This window comes from Mastomys coucha, unplaced genomic scaffold, assembly GCF_008632895.1.
Source record: "Mastomys coucha isolate ucsf_1 unplaced genomic scaffold, UCSF_Mcou_1 pScaffold15, whole genome shotgun sequence".
In the NCBI taxonomy this organism is placed as follows: domain Eukaryota; kingdom Metazoa; phylum Chordata; class Mammalia; order Rodentia; family Muridae; genus Mastomys; species Mastomys coucha.
The window spans coordinates 160,296,331-160,312,573 of record NW_022196897.1 but is presented as its reverse complement, the minus strand read 5'-3'; the positions used below and the strand labels follow the sequence as shown (position 1 = coordinate 160,312,573).

Genomic DNA, 16,243 nt, shown 5'->3' with positions numbered 1-16,243 from the left:
ACCATGGGTGGCGTTGGGTGGCGGCATCTGCAGAGTTACCTGCATCCACCATTCTCCAAACAGGTTATAATAATGATGCTGCACTCTGTGTACCAAGTTCTCTGGATGATAAGGTGGGTGGGATAAGCTATTCCCACCCCCAATTTATGAAGGTAGAACAGCTAACCCAGTAGACCATGGATAATGATGTTTGCTTGTCTGTGAATTAATTTCTAGTGAGGAGAGCCAGAAGCTAATGCATGTTCTTGGTGAGGAGATGTGCCCAGAAATCTTGGTTTTCATACGGATGGGTTATCATTGTGTTTATACTGTCTCTGTGGGCTGAGGAGCCAGCTGGAATTAGTCCTCTGGGACTAATGGACATTTTGGAAGATGGGTGAACGCAGCTTTGGCAGGGGGAGATGCTGGAGTCATCCATTTCCACCCAGGGGAGGCTGAGAAAAACTGACCCTGCTCATCCTCAGGCCTGCTGGATTACCACTCCATCCTTTCTGAATGCCAGCCCCATCGAATCTACCTGTTTCTCTATCCTAAGACAGTTTTATTCCCTAGTTACATCGCATCTATCCTCAGATCTTCCTCCACGGAGAGGTTTGTGTCAGGGTCACATTGGTCCAGCGGCCTGGCGTTACCGTGGTTTCCCCGAGGCAGGGTGAGACAGTAGAGATTCCTCTCATTTCTCAGGAAAAGGTATGCAGGAATGAGAAGGTAAACTCAACGTGGCTTCTGTATGGCTTCCCCTCCCCACCAATTTTCTCTTTCTCTTTGGTTGCACAGCATCCCTGGGACGTGATTAATATGATATTTCATCTAAATACAGAACAGTCTGGATGTTGAATAGGAGTACTATCCCTACACGAAAGAAAGTTTGAAATTAACAGGCCACAGCCACAGAAAGTAGGAGATTGATTTCATTTTCTTATCTTATGCTCCCTTTTTATGTCTTTCCCGACGTTAAAGGGAGATTAATTAATCCAGGCGCCATCTTCCTGCTGGCAATTTTATATTATGTTTGACTACTTAATAGAAATCAGAGCCATAGCCAGGCGACGCCGAAAGCATGTCCCGGAGGACCAGAGAGAAGTCGGTGTGTCACAGTGGCAGGCTTCATGACTACTGTCAAAAGCCAGGAGGCAGAGAGTAAAGTAAACTCCAAGAGGTCTTTCTTCATTCATTCCTCTGTTCATCCAGTCCACAGCCATTTCCCCACAACCACCACAGAGCCCAGCTGAGCCATCTCTTTACACTGCCTTCTCCTTGAGAGAACTTCGGGCTGCTCCAGCTTGTGTTTTTTAGGGTAATTTGGAACCAAAGTGATATTCAGTAAATATTTATTGAACAGCGTCCATATGTTCAGTGCCATCCTGGCTGTGGGGGGAATACCAAGAGGGGTTCAGCCACCATGCCTGTCGCTGAAGACCTCACATCTAATTGAGAAGAGGAGATATATGCCTGCAATTCAAAACGATTATGGTAATGGTGTGCATTTAAACACTGTGTTCCTGTTTACCCAACGTATTTGCAGGCCTCTCTCTGACACTGTTGGAATCTCTCAACAGCTCAGGGAGGGAAGATGGCGGCTATAATGAGGCTTGCTTTGCAAATAATAAACACATGCTCGGTGGGTTGGGGCAGGCTTTCCTCTGCCAGGAGGGCAGTCAGGGCCTCAAATGCCCAGTCTGTGGTCTGTCTCCATGAGCCAGCTGTGCATATCAAATGCTCAAAGGTTGGAGCGGGAGGCAGTAGACAGGGGGCTCCTGGAGCTGCCCAGGTGGGAGCTGATGCTGCAAGAGATCGGTAATGGCTCTCTTGTTATCAGGCTTGTCCAAGTCTTCCAACAAGGGGCCCTATCAGTGGCTGTGGAGGAAGGTCTCTGCCCTCCATCTAACACTATGAGAACTGAGCAACCCAGAGGGAGAAGATCCAGTATTAAATTCACTGACCACCCTTCCAGACCATACACACAGCCCCTCAGCCCACTCAGAACCCTATGTATTCAGTGCTGATCAATGACTTCACACTGGGGCAAGGCAGATTTTAGGGTCCCTTGATTCCAACTGCACTGTGGTCAAGCCCCTGAACAAGGAGGTGAACCCCCCAGCTCTCCGAAGAGCAGCCTTGCAGGCTCAGCCACCTTTCCGCAGCTCCTCTTCTGGCCTGTTGCTCAAAGGACAGATGACATCATTTCTCCTCAAACCCATTAGCGACACAGATCGATGGCAAGAAACAAAGTTTAGATTTTTCAAAACTCTTTGCAGCAGATGGTCTCGGGAGACCAATTGCAGGCAAAAAGATGACAAGGTTCCTAATTAAATATAATTAAGTAAGCATTAGGAAGGAGGCTGCCGTGCCTCTCCCATATCAACCTCTGTGTGCCAGAGGACCAAACCAAGAATTTCATCCCCTGGGAAAGCCATACAAGCCTTTGGTGACTAAGCCAGGGACACAGATCTGGATTAAGAACTCAGCCAGAGTCTGCTGATATAGAATCAAAACCAGATAGATGATGAAGATGAGCAGACCCATACAGAAATGCCCATTTTGGGGGGTCATGTTCTTAGCATCCAAAAGGACCTGCCATTTAAGTGCTGGATGACTTGAAACACATTGCTTATATCTCTGTGCCTCCTTTCTTCCTATAGACTCATGTCTCATAACAAAAATGAAAAAAAAAAAACAAAACCCTGAACCCACACATATTGTATTTTAAATTTTTAACACCTTTTTTAAAAAGCAAAACCAAAAACCATAAAGTAAAAACAGAAAAGTAATTTTACTCATATATTTAATGAAACCTAGTGTATCTAAAATAGTATTCCACAAGGCAGTGTATATGAAAGGTTGACTAAGTAGCTATCAGTCTTCCATTTATGTATTATTTATTACCCATAAGTCTGGGATCTGGTGTTTATACACCAGCAGTTCCTCTCCACATAGACCAACTATAGTTTCTGTGTATGGGAAGCAACTAACGTATTGGCTGACCAGAGCTAACCCAAAAGCCAGGGTCAAGGGCAGAGTCTGGAAGCTGGGGGGTCTAGCTCAGGGGAACAGTCCTCACCTAACATACACCGTGCCTCTTTCTGTCACTATCGCCCAGGAAATATGACATTAATAGCAGGCGCCTTCCCTAGAGAGAATGGCTGTCCAGAGCTCCTAGCTATTGTGTTCCCTTTCAAACCCCTCCCACGAGAACATTACGACTTTAGCGTTGGAGGGAGGATGCGTGTGGAGCACCCCTGGTCAAGAAACTGTGGGCAATTGATGGCTGCTGGGGGAGGAGAGGCCATTTTTCTTTAGCCAGGTACCTACTGGTAAGTTGTCCATAGTCCAGTAATGATCCCCCTTTGCTATGCTCATGGAGATGTCCTGACTCAACTCAGCACGGAGAGAAAAGTAGATACGGAAGTGTGGGGGGAGGAGGTTGCGAAGAAGCCGGAAGTGTACAGAGAGCACCAGGTAATGGATAAGACAGGGCAGGGGTGAACATGACCAAAATACATTATATCCATTCAAGATAAATACCACAAAACAACAGAAGTAGCAAAGCCGAGGGTGGGGTGCGGGGGCTGTTGTAGTCCTTGGTAGTGCTCTGGGAACGAAGGCCAGCTAGGCCCGACTCCCCCAGCTAGGCCCTAAAGCAATCAGTGACTCCCAAGATTAAAATTCACCCACGGCCGAATTCTGTTATAGACAGCAGCTCCGCTCCACCTGGGGCCTGGAAGCCGGCAGATGCAGCTCCTCTCCTGGGCATACAGTGATGGAAACCCCTCCTCGCTCCGACGCCCCCAGCCTTTAAATCAGCCATGATTCCGGCCTGACACCGAGTTACGGCACGTTTACAGAGCCTCTGTAGGGCTCTCTAAATTTTGTGGCCATGGCTCATTCTCACCCAGCAATCCAAATAAAAATAGCGCTATTGATCACGAAGCCATCGATAACGTCAGCCCTGAAGCTGCACGTGTCCATCTTTAATTGCCTCTTCCCTTTTATGTCTCCAGATATTACCATACATGTCTGGGAGGCCAGTGGCCTCTGGTTGTGGACAAAAGAGACCTGGACTAGGCATGCAGGGAGTGGAACACTCACTTGGGGCCCTGGGTTAGAATCTGTCAGGAAATGCCACCCAATTATGCTTAATTTCTCATTGTTACCCCCACCCCCACCCTTTCTCCTCCAAGCAATTAAGCTTCTTCGCTGTAACAGAGGAGCAAAGTGGCGATGCCCAATAAATTAATCAAGAAATAAGGAATGAAGGCCGTGCGCACTGGAGCTGGGTGTCTGCACATCACACATGTGGGGCTCCAGATGTTGAGAGTTAATTTTTACCGCTATAAAAACTAAGAAAGAGGAAACTAGATGCTGTTCCAACTGACAGCCAGCCCTCCCTGCAGCACGGAACCGGCCCCGCAGCTTCTGGAATCTTCCTCCCCCACTCGCACCCCCTCCAGGACCTGGAGGTAAAGAAAGCTCCCCTTTAGGGTCCCAAGTATGGGATTTTCTGGGGTCCATGCAATTGCGTGCAACATGAAGTGAAGTGATCGGCTCTGCTATTCAACAAGAAAGCTGCAAAATCAAAATTAACACATGCTTCATTAACCGCCTGCCAAAAGCGGCAGAGCCATCTCCTTGGCACGCAGCCTTCCTGATAGAAGAATCATAAAGTTTCATTACATTTGAGAAAACAGGCACGGCGAATCTGAAGATGCCTATTGGTGGTGGGGTAAATCACAGGTAATTGAGACTATCATAAATTACCCACAGCCAGATCATTTAAAAAGAGAAATCATTAAAGTTCTCTTAAATATCTTTACTGAAAACAAATTTTCGTTAAAGTGTGGCTGTGTTTTAATTTGTCTGATGTGTTAGGGAATGCCGAAAGCTAAGGAGGGGCATAGAACAAGCTTAAACAGGCATCCTCCAGAAGCCCTCCGGGACCTGAGGATGGAGCTCAGTTGCTACAGTGCTTTCAAGTATTCATAAGACCTCGAGTTCAATCCCCAGCATTCATAAAGCAGGCCTGGTAGCCCACACCTATAATCTTGGAAGGTAGAGACAGGAGGATCAGAAGTTCAAGGTCATCTCCACACAGTGATTTAGAGGCTAGCCTGGGCTATTTGACAACCTGTCTTTAAAAAAAAAAAAAAAAGGTTCCAGGGTGGGGCCCTGTTTCTCATATGGATAGCGGAGGGGGCCCCCAATACTTGACATGGCTTGGAATCCCAGTGAGCACAGACTATAAAGCCTACGGAGTCCAAAGGAGTCAATATCAAGCAGTCTCATCATGCTCCAAGGTCAGCGCTATCATGTGTCCTACCCCTTCCCCACGATGAGCTGAACTCCTCAAGTCCATGTCTGCCTGCTTGCTTGCCTGCTCACACCATGGGGCACAGGTTGGCAATGACACTGGCCTAGGCACTGACATATTCACGGGCTGTGCCCTCTGTTGTTTTTTGAAGGGCACTCCAAGAGACACCTGGGAGGGGCCATGATGACACATGCTGATGAAGACAAACGTGCCCACCGTCCCACACCAGCCTCAGGAAGATCGCTACAGCTCATTTTGCCTTCCCACTTAGTATATGCCGTGCTGCTGCTGCAGGAGATATGACGCTCCTTGCATCTGAGGCCTGGAGGCAGGTCTGCTGGGTACCCAGCAGTGTCCAGGAGGCCCTGCCATATTGTGTAACCAAGTCTCAAGCACTAGTGGAGAGACCCTGCCTCAGAGAATATCGAGACTCAGTGTGCATTACAACTCAAGGACAGCTGAGCAACCTGGCAAACTCTAGAAAAACAAACACCCATAGGTGAAATCGACTTGGGTCTGTAAACAGTGAGGATTCTCCCTAGTGACAGAGAATTGAGGTTTAGGTACATGTCGAAACTGGGTGTGTTTCTGATCGAGTTGGACTCCCAGTTGTAACTTGAAAGATGAAAATGATTTCTGTTAATAGCCCTTCCTTAAGGACCAGGCCTGAGCCATCTCCATAGAGACCCCTTCCATAATTGCTACCCAGCAACCTTCAGTCCTATCACATAGATTTCCTTTTAAGGAGACTTGACTCTGTCTGGGAAGGCCTTTAGACTCTTCTTTCAAATAAAATCACATCAGAAGACATTAATGACAGCTTGGGATGACAGGATGAAGCCTCGCTCCACGTGAGCCTCTCATTAGCATCGTAATCGCCTGACCATCCTCGGAGGCGCCAGGATGGGAGATGTTCTTCAAGTGGCCCTGGGCTCTGTCACTGTGGGGCTGTGACAGCATCTTGGATTTATGAATTAAATGGTGACCTTGTAAGTATTGGTTTGGAGCCTTGTGATGGAGGCTGTGACAATGGGCATTTCGACACCTACGCTATCAGATGTAATTTGGGGGCCACGGGTGAAATTGTCTTGTGCTAGCTTGGAGTTTGAGATTAGCTCACTGCAGAACAATGACTAATTTGTGAGTTCCTGTGAGCAGAGGGGACATTAGCTCTATCTTCCAGGAGACGAACCAAAAAGGTTAGACAAGGCTTGCCCTGTTCCTCTGGGAACTGCTCCTGGCATGAGAATTAGAACTCTGTTGTTGTAAGCACCGAGTGAGAGCTAAAAGCTTCAACCACGTGAAAAATTGCAGCCTGAAAAATCCCTTTCTGCTCAGACTTGAGAGAGAGACAAGAAAGGCTGGGAAATGAGAGTGGGGAAGGGCAGCCTGAGCCAGCAGACCACACCAAAGCCTGGGGGCAAGCCTACAGTGCACCTGGGGCTTCTACCCTAAGTCCAAATACTTGAATTTGCAAAGATGAGCTGTGGAGAGGCATGCTGAGAAGTGAAACTGCTCAGCTATAATGTGCATTGAAGACCCAACTTGTCTGTTTGTGCATGGTGAGGGGAAGGGCTATGAAAAAAAAAAAAAAAAAAAAAAAAAAAAAAAAAAAAAAAAAAAAAAACAAAAAAAAACACCCTTTTCAGGGAACATAGTACAATTAGCCTTTCTTTTCCTTCACTTAAAACTTGAACTGAAATTATTTTTTTCAAACAAGTCAGTTATGAAAGAAAGCCACCGTGCTTTCCCGGTGTGATTTCTTCTTGATTACACAGAGGGACCGTTGATAAAACTGATGCTCAGTTAGCCCAGAATGGAGGAAGGCCATGTCTGATGCTCCTTGAGAATTCCAGGTGCCTTGTGATGGTTCTTTTTTTTTTTTCAGGCAGGGAATAGGCAACCTGGTATTGGAGAGTTTTGAAACAAAGGCAGCAGGAAAGATAACAGGGAAGCCAGCCAGGTCCATAGATGAGGGACAAGGGAATTGTATGCAACAGCTGGTGGGTTTTCCAGCCCAGAACTAATTCTGTCTTTTCTCGATAGTCTCTTACTATTTCTTAAAGCCTCTTGTCCAAGTTCATGCAAAGGTCAAACTGCAGCCACCCTCCCCGCTTCCCCAACATGACCAGTGGTCATGTTGTTCCCATTATAGTCCCTGCTCCAGTATAGATGAGGGGTCCCTTTATGAAGAGTGCCAAGGCCAATGCACTTGCCACACAGGGTCTCGAACTCTAGTCCAACCCTCAGAACCCACATTTCAAAAGCCAGCTGTGCTGATGCATCTTGTAATCTCAGTACCAGGGAGGTAGAGACAGGAAGATCCCTGGAACTCAATGGTTAGGCCGTCTGGTTTACTCAGAAAGTCCCAAGCCCAGGAGAGACCCTGTCTGAAAATCAGCCAGGTGGACCATACCTGAGGGATACCACCAGAGGTCAACTTCTGGCTGCTGCATGAATGCACACATAAATATATGCACATGCGAATGTGCATGCACCTACACACACACATACACACACACACACCTACACACACACACATACCTACACACACACCTACACACACACACACACACACCTACACACACACACACACACACACACACACACCTACACACACACACAGAGCAGAGAAAACACATGCAGCTGCAGACTGGGCACTGCACAAGATCACAGTAGAGACAGATAGAGGGTGAAAGGTCAGTTCCCACTCTGCTCACGAAGCCACACGTCTGGAGGAACTCTGTTTCTGAATGAGCTTGAGCTACTCACCAAGCAGGGGAGACCCTGCCAGGGCTCCCTGTCCAGAGGACAGAACACTCTCCAGTTCTCACAAGAGTATCACATGCCTTAGCATTGGCCTGACATCATAGATTTGGCGGCATCTTGACTCTGGTACACAGTTAAATACACGGATCAGTGGTCAGCGGATCACGAAGAAGGGCCAAGAGTCAGCCTGGAGCACAGTGGCCCTCCAACTACAAAGCAGGGGCACGTGGGGGTCTTCTGGGAAAGAGGCCTACCTGGGACAACAGCAACCAGGCTTCAAGTCCTCCAGAAAGTAAATGGTTACCCCTACAATGTTTGCATCACTTATCCCAGTGGGCTTATCTTGCTTGGCTACTCATTGTGTGGCCCTTGGGCTTTGCAGAGCTACTAGTGACTACTTTTCTCCTCTGAGAGTCTAACACATCCCAGAACTATGAAAGCTAGCTAGAAGCCGAGGTAATACCAACACGACTTTTCTGTGTCCTGTGACTCGAATATACAGTGTCTTCAACAATAAGGTGTTACTCTCAATTTCTGGAGGATAGCTAAGAGGAATTTTTGAGACAGGATGTCTTACTAAACCTGGAGTTGACTGAGTCAGCTCAGTTAGTTGGCCTGTGAGACCCAGAGATCCATCATCTCTGCCCAGCCTTTTATGTGAGAGCTGTGGATCCAAACTCAGGTCTCAGTGCTTGTACAACTAACAATTGATGGAGCCATCTCTCTAGCCCTCCTGCACCTGCTTTTTTGTTTGTTTTTGTTTTTGTTTTGTTTTGTTTTGTTTTTGTTTTAAAATAAAGTTGTACTGGAATATGGGAAAGTTTTAAAGGCAGAGTTGGACAACAGAAGTCTCCCCACATCCAAAGGGGATGCAGCCCACCTATTGGATGCTCAAAGCAGCCATTTTAATAGGCTCATGTGCTTGAACACTTGGTCCTCAGTTGGTGGTGCTGTTTGGTGGTGGCGGTAGGGTCATAGAACCTTCAGGAGGTACAGCCTTGCTGGAGGGAGTAGCCAGCAAGGTGGGTCTTTGCAGTTTTTATAGCTTGGCACTACCTCTCCCTTCCCCTCCCCCTCCCCCTTCCTTCTCTCTGTCTCTCTCCTTTCTGTTTGTGTGTATATAAAAGAGATCAGCTAGCTTCCTGCTCCTGTTGCCATGTTTGCCTGTCACCATACTTGCCCGCCCGCCGTGCCTGCCCCCTGCCATGCCTCCCCCATTGTGGCAGACACTGCTGCTCTAGAACCTTCTTTTGGTTGTTTTGGTCAGGGTATTTTGTTGTTGTTTTTTGTTTGTTTGCTTTTAGTTTAGTTTCGTTTGAATCACAGCAACAACACTAGGTACTTTTCTGGTGGCTGCGACAGAAGACCAGACAGAAACAACTGGAGGAAGGAGGCATTTATCTTGGCTCTGAGTCTAGAGATTGAGTTCATTATGGTGAGGAGAACATGGCAGCTGGAGCTAGACACTGTGCTTCTCACATCTTGGTGGATCAGGAAGCAGAAAGCTGGACTGGAAACAGGGCAGTCTAAACCCTCAAAGCCTTGCTCCCAGTGACTCACTTCCTAAGGGGTCTGTAACATCCTCCCCACCCCAAATAGCTCCACCAGGAGGGGAAACGTTCACACATGTGAGCCTGTGGGGACACTTCACATTCAAACCACAAGTGCACTGAACCCCGCATGTCCCATACTACCTAACTGTGCACTGAATCCCACATGTCCCACACTACCTAACTGTGCACTGAATCCCACATGTCCCACACTACCTAACTGTACACTGAACCCCACATGTCCCTGTGTCTTCTCCCACACTACCTAACTGTGCACTGAACCCCGCATGTCCCTGTGTCTTCTCCCACACTACCTAACTGTGCTGGAGGTGACATAAGCAGTGAGCTTAGCAACAATACCCAAGGATAACTCCAGCAGTGTTGGACAGACAGCAGGGCTAGACAGATGGTTCTGTGGTGGAGAGCCCTTGCCTCTCATGCAGAAGACCTGAGTTCAGTTCCCACATACCCACTGAATGGCTCACAACTACCTGTAACTCTAGCACCTTGGGAACCAACGCCATCCTCTGTCCTCCAAGGGCATTATACTCATGTGCGTGTATGCGTACACACACACATATATACCCAACATTTTTAAAATAAATCTTTAAAAGAAAAACCAGCTAGGATCATAACAGCTTACTGTATAATGCTGCCAACATACCTTCTCTTGTGCTTTAGATTATTATTAGGTATAATGAGAGCTAATTTGAACCAGACTCTGTGACACTGCGACATTCAGTTTGGTAATGGTGACAGAAACTGTGGGATCAGAAGCTGCGCAGAGCATGTGTATGTAGAAGGAATGCCTCCGCAGGTCACAGCCAGCCACACAAAGGTCCATCACACAGCTCAGAATAACATGCAACTCAAAATGCAAATGATTTATCCCTGAAATCTCCCATATAATATCATCAGCCCATAATTGACCATGGATTGCTGAAACTGAAAATAGAGAAAGAAGAAATATCAGGGGCTCCATCCCATAAATGATTCCTCAGTATATATCTGTTTTTATATAATACATAATTATGTGTTTATATAATACATGATATACATCTCTTTTGATTTAATATATAATGCATGCATTCTCTGTGACTATCCAGGATCTTATGTATAGTATATGGGTTTTATTATGATATTGTCATGCATGTATGTAATATATCTGAGGATATATGTGTATGTGCCCAAGTCTGGGGAGGGTTAGCATCAGGTATCTTTTCCCACTTTGTTTTGAAACAGGGTGTCATGAATCTAGAGTCCATGATTTATCCAAGAATTAACAATGAGCGTCAAGGGATCCTTCTGTCTCTGTTTCTCCCGCACTGGGACTGCAGACACTTACTAATTTGCCTGTGTTTTTACAGAGATGTTGGTGACCCCAGCTCAGGTCTTCATGCAGCCAACAAGCACTTTATCACCTAAGCAATTCCCTCAGAAAGCCCCTCCAATCTATTTAGGTCACATTTACCACCTTGCCTTCCTCCTGGTTCAGCGATGTCCCTTCTCCTCCTCCCGAATGGCCCCCTTTCTGCTTTCCAGTCTCTTTATACTCACTCCATTTCTCCGGCTTTCCCCTTATCAGGGCACTGTCCAAAGTGAGGAATGAGGAGCCTGCAGCCCAAGAAGGTTTCTGCAGTGAACCCAAGAACATACATGGGCGCCAGAGTCAGGCCTGGCTACCTTGCCCTTGGCCTCTGCAGTCCCTGTCTATGCCATGAGATCTTCCTTCTTGCATTCTCTATGACTATCAAGCAGCCTAGGGAGACAAGAAGATGGACACAGTGCTGCCCAGTCCAGCAAAAGCTGGCTTAGAAATTCTAGCCACAGTTGGATATGGGTTGAGTTGGGTCAAGGATTCACAAAGCATAACTTGAGCTTTATTCGCTCTGTGTTGATGGATGGCGCCTTTGATGGAGCTGGCGGAGGCCTCACCCCATGCATCTGGGGAAGATTTATGAGCACATTTAGATGAGGGATCTCTTGCAGCTCCCATGAGTATTTAAGTTAACTTGCCCAAACCAAGATCAAAGAACAAGCTAGAGATATGGTTTCGCTGATTTGTATAAATCAACCAGACAAACAGCGGCCTCGACAACTACTGATGTTTCTCTAGTCAGGGGAACTAGTTAAGGACTGTGGCAGGCAGCCTCAGAATGCCGAGCCCCTCCTTGGGAAAGAAGCATTGGGGAACATCGATCACCCAGTGCCCGGCTTTGCCGTGACTGTGTCTGGAGCCGTAATTGAAGAGGCTCCGAGGTCTATTTCTCCAGTATCCTTCAACCTTTCAGAGTGAATTTGAGTGATTATTTTGAACACTAAGGCCATATATACTTGTCGAGCTTTCAAATGCTTGCAGACATTGTCTTGTTTCAACTTCATAAGAAGGAGATGCTGAGAGCATCCAAGAGTCCTGTCATCTTGCTGAGGAGAAATGGAGGCTCACAGTACCAAGGGTCTTGCCCAAGGTCATCAGATACATGACTAACAAAAGTGGAATGAGACTTAATGCCATCCCCAGCCTCATAGATCTCCTGTCTCGCCGGGATTCTGGATGGTTCTGGGCATGCCTGCTCCTAGGCTGGGCACATTCACCGTCTCTTGCTGTTTTCAAATGTTCCTTGACCTACACATCTTCTTAAGCTTTGTAAATGCTTCAGATGGTGGAAAGCATAGCAGATCTGCCTCAGAGAGTTCCATGAGAGAGCGTTTATACACACATGTATCTGTGCACATGCATGCATACCAGCTAGCATCCAGGAGACTTCATGAACACAAATCCTGTTTCTGATCTGAGATACCTTCCGTACTGTCAATAAGATCTTCAGATCTATGAGTGCATCTGTATCCCCCGAACCCCTCCATCTGCGAAGGGCCTCACAGGGACCAGTGGTTTTACTTCTCTAGGTCATGGTTCTTGACCTTTCTAACGCTGCCACCCTTTATTACAGGTCTTCCTGTAATGGTCACCAATCACAAAATTATTTCTGAGACTACTTCATAACTTTAATTTTGCTACTGTTGTGAATCGCAACGTAAATATCTGATGTACAAGATACCTAATAGGTGACCCTCCCCAAAAGGGTCATGACCCACACAGGTTGAGAAGCACAGCTCTAACACAACCCATGGCCTCCGGTGTACAAGTAGAAGCAAACTGAGAGTCAGAAAGGTCATATCGCATCCAAGGTCACACAGTAAGGATGAGATAGAAACAGTGAGGAGGAGACAGACTGACTCCACTTCCCGTGCTTCCCAAACTTCACGTCTGTCTTACTGAGTGCCTGTTGAAGATGCTGTGGGTTGTTATCTTGCTTCGCAGTATCCACTGTGATCCATGCTATTAACTTCATTGAGCACACGCTGCTTTAACTAAGACATTTTCATTTTGAGAAGAAATTGAGTTGGAGCCAAGTCTGGAGGTATAAGCCTATTGTCCTAACCAGTCGAGAAGCTGAGGCAGGAGGAGTGCAAGTTCAAGGGCTGCTTGGGTTATAAAGCAAGTCAAGGCAAGTTAGTGAGACTCTGTCTCAAAACTTTAAAACGGAGTAAAGGGAGAACTGGGCATTGGAACCCATTCTTAGATGCTTGCCTAGCATTGCAAGACCCTGACTTTAATCCCCAGTACTGCAAAATGAAGAGGGATATGATGGAGAGGAGGGGGTTAAGGGAGGGGAGGGAGAAGAGGAGGAAGAGAGGGGGAGGGAAGAATGGGGAGGGGAGGAGGCTAGAACAGCATCCTTAGTCTCTTCATAATCATAACAACACAAGCTGGCAATTTGAAAATTTGAAGTTTGTCTTTAATCAAGCAGAACCAAGGCTACAGAGCAATGGGCACCACCCTGAAGTCTATGTGGGGACCATGTCTCAGCAGACCCAGGAGGGTTCTGGCCAACCAGGGCAAATACCGCTGGCAGAGAAAAGAAAGCTATTTAGTCTGGTTAACCAATCACCAAAGTTTTCCCATTAGTTAGCACAATGAGGTGATCCTCTTGGGAGTTGCCTACTCCAGGACAATGACACAAGAATCTACCAAAACTTCATAGCTCTATCTACACATCCAGAGAAAGGCCAAAGGCTTTTCCCCTAGATCCGGAGCTCTCAGAGATTCTGGCCCTCATGCCTGCAATCCAATACTACACTGATTAATGAGATGAGAAAAGGGGACTGACACGAGCAGAAGAAGAAACAGCATTGTCTGCAAGCTAAAGTGACACGATTCTCTACACACAATGTACACACCTAGGAAGGCTAGGAGTGTGGCTCAGTGGTAGAGCACTTGCCTATCATGTGCAAGACCCAGGATCCAACCCCAAGAATGGCTGAACACAATATAAAATGCTTACTATTAAAAAAAAGAAGAAGAAGCAAGCTTAGTAAAACTCATAGTGAACAAGATCCATATTCAAAACTCAATCTCATATCTAAACAAACAATGAGGAATTGCAGACACACTCCTGTACTATTTGGGCACAGATCTTACAACATATATACAAATTTTGCATATTAAATGCCAAAATGGTAAAGGAAATCAAAGAACTGAGTGACCAGAAAGATGATACAGAGATGAGCTACAGACAACCTGCCAGGCTTTCAGCTCCTCCAGAGACACAGCTCCAATCCAAATGGATTGCTAAAGTCAATCCATCACAAGCCTAAGCCCAGGCAGGATAATTGTACAAAACAACAAGCTGAGGCCCTGGAGAGCACAAGCAAGGAGAACTGAGTTCAGAGCCCCAACACCCAAGAAAATCCAGATGTGGTATCCAGGGGTCGTATCTAGGTGTGGTAGCACATGTCTGCAACCTTAGCATTGTAAGGCACAGGCAACACAGTCCCTGGAGTGAGCTCTAAGATTACTGAGAGAATCTGTCTCTACTACAACTACTAAAGATAAAATGATAATAATGATGATGATAATGATAATAAATGAGTAATAGGAGAGATGCTTGAAGTCTACTTCTCATATCCGTATGTGCACACACCGACAAATTTATTTGGACACACACCAGCATACGCACACATTCAACCACCCCCTACAATACACAAGGGCATCCGCAAATGGCCTTATAGGAGGCCATTAGTTAGTCAGTTAATTTTAAAATGTAAATTTTAAAGGAAGCCTTCTAATGGAGGTATCATGCATGGGTGAACAATGCTATTCCCCAAATTCATGGGCTACTAATGAAAACTCTAGTGCCTGGTGTGAGACAGCTCCCTATGAGTTGGGTCAGGAAGGCCACAGACATCTCCAAATCAACACAAGCTATTGGCACTGCCCTTGGCGAGCCACTATAAGGACTAGGCAGGAGTGTCTCCTGATGGTGAAAATACCACATACTGTGGTTGTAGCACATAGAAGAACCAATCTCAAACCAAGCAGGAAAATTCCTCCCTGACGTCTTCCTCTCTTAGCAGGCTTTGGGAAGAAAGGTATAAATTATATTACCCAGCAGTGAACTCTCCCTGCTACAAACCATGTATGCTTCTATGTGCTCGGTACAACAGTGGCATGGTAGTTAGAGAAATAACCACCATGTTAATTTTCTGGTTGGATTTAAGCTCTACTCTACAGAGGAAAATCATGGCTGGTACTGTGATCCAGTTCAAAAGTCCACCTGAGGCTTCTAAGTTGGAACCTACTATTGTTATTCTGCTAAATGATCATGATCATGCTGTACATTTGTCTTCTAAATGTTTGTGCTTATATACATAGACAAGACTGCTGTCAACTTTGGCCAGAAAAGCTTCTTTTTCCAGTGGGCAGCAGTCAAGGGTGAGATGCAGCATGTCAATGGACTGTAAGAGAATGTTTAGTTCTGAGTTAAAGGCAAGTATCAACCCCACTATCAATAAGGTTTGGGGACCATTAAGGAAGAGGATATAGGAAGCATACAAGAGCCAGAACATAGGGAGGAGCGCTGTGAGGTGCTGTCTTCTGTCACCACATGGCTATTGTAGTCATGAGCTCACAGTAGCTGGCAGTACCTGCAAAAGACCTGTGCAAAGTCAAAACAGAAAAATCCCAGCACATGGTCAGTAGGACAATCTCTAGGTCTCACCACTGACTGAAAGGCTACAGGTGGTGGGTACCTACCCATTCTCCAAGAAATACCACATATCACTCATACATGGGGAACACAAACTGAACTTAATGAGGAAGCTACACTCCCAGGTGCTATGACACACCCAGGATCAGAAGTGAGGAGGAACCAACATCTGTCCCAACACAGGGTGTAACTGGGACCAGCAGGACCAGGAACACAGGAACTCTGCCAGCCCAGTGACTCTGATTCCTTCAGGTCTGTCTGGGCTGGTGTCCAGAGCAGAACTTGGGCACAAGCTCTGCAGCCAGTCCCACAACACCCAGAGGAAGCTCCACTCTCACATGATCTAACAAGCCCAGGATCACAGGATCCCAGAATCACAGGACCACAGAGACAGCTTGACTCTAAGGAGTTCAGACACAACCAAGATCATAGGAAAGATATGCTTCCATCAGATTTAGCCAGGGCAGGTAAGCAGTAGAGATAACCAGATGGTAGGGAGCAAGCGTAAGAAAATAAACAACACAAACCAAGGTCACTTGGCATCATCAGAACCCAATTCTCCCATC

The 16,243-nt window shown here is 46.5% G+C and overlaps 1 long non-coding RNA gene across 1 annotated transcript; it reads left to right on the top strand.

Annotated features, from left to right (window-relative positions):
* Positions 1-3,203: 3,203 nt before the first annotated feature.
* Positions 3,204-3,930, top strand: LOC116092577. The gene is made up of 2 exons (XR_004119345.1): positions 3,204-3,314; positions 3,694-3,930. It is a non-coding gene; the product is annotated as an uncharacterized LOC116092577 (long non-coding RNA).
* Positions 3,931-16,243: the final 12,313 nt, after the last annotated feature.